Here is a 1,308-nt window from a genome sequence, read left to right on the forward strand (position 1 = left end):
GGACTTAGAAGTTTCGGAGCATTCCGAACAATCCTCGATTTTTTGACCGAAACGCGTGCTCCATAGGCCATAGGCCATAGGCCAGTGCCATGGGACGAGAGGCGGGAACGACAATAATGGCCTACACAACGAATTTGTACCCAATTTTTGCATGGACATCTATCCAACAAATGTTGAGGGACTCCAAAGTTTCGGAGCATTTCGAACAATCCTCGATTTTTCGACCGGACCGCGTGCTCCATAGGCCATAGGCCACGTGCCATGGGACGAGAGGCGGGAAGGACAATAACTTGGCCTACACAATGAATTTGTACCCCAATTTTTGCATGGACTTCTATTCCAACAAATGTTAAGGGACTCCAAAGTCTCGGAGCATTTCCAACAATCCTCGATTTTTCGACCGGACCAGTGCTCCATAGGGCCATAGGCCACGTGCCATGGGACGAGAGGCGGGAAGGACAATAACTTGGCCTACACAATGAATTTGTACCCCAATTTTTGCATGGACTTCTATTCCAACAAATGTTAAGGGACTCCAAAGTCTCGGAGCATTTCCAACAATCCTCGATTTTTCGACCGGACCTAGCTCCATAGGCTATAGGCCACGTGCCATGGGACGAGAGGCGGGAAGGACAATAACTTGGCCTACACAATGAATTTGTACCCCAATTTTTGCATGGACTTCTATTCCAACAAATGTTAAGGGACTCCAAAGTCACGGAGCATTTCCAACAATCCTCGATTTTTCGACCGGAACCAGCTTCCGTAGGCTATAGGCCACGTGCCCGGGGACGAGAGGCGGAAGGACAATAACTTGGCCTACACAATGAATTTGTACCCCAATTTTTGCATGGACATCTATTCCAACAAATGTTAAGGGACTCCAAAGTCTCGGAGCATTTCCAACAATCCTCGATTTTTCGACCGGAACCCAGCTTCCATAGGCTATAGGCCACGTGCCATGGGACGAGAGGCGGGGAAGGACAATAACTTGGCCTACACAATGAATTTGTACCCCAATTTTTGCATGGACTTCTATTCCAACAAATGTTAAGGGACTCCAAAGTCTCGGAGCATTTCCAACAATCCTCGATTTTTCGACCGGAACCCAGCTTCCGTAGGCTATAGGCCACGGGACGAGAGGCGGGAAGGACAATAACTTGGCCTACACAATGAATTTGTACCCCAATTTTTGCATGGACTTCTATTCCAACAAATGTTAAGGGACTCCAAAGTCCGGAGCATTCCAACAATCCTCGATTTTTTTCGAACGAACCAAGCTCCATAGGCTATAGGCCAATTTTTTTT

The sequence above is a fragment of the Lathyrus oleraceus genome, unplaced genomic scaffold (assembly GCF_024323335.1).
Source record: "Lathyrus oleraceus cultivar Zhongwan6 unplaced genomic scaffold, CAAS_Psat_ZW6_1.0 chrUn0070, whole genome shotgun sequence".
NCBI lineage: Eukaryota > Viridiplantae > Streptophyta > Magnoliopsida > Fabales > Fabaceae > Lathyrus > Lathyrus oleraceus.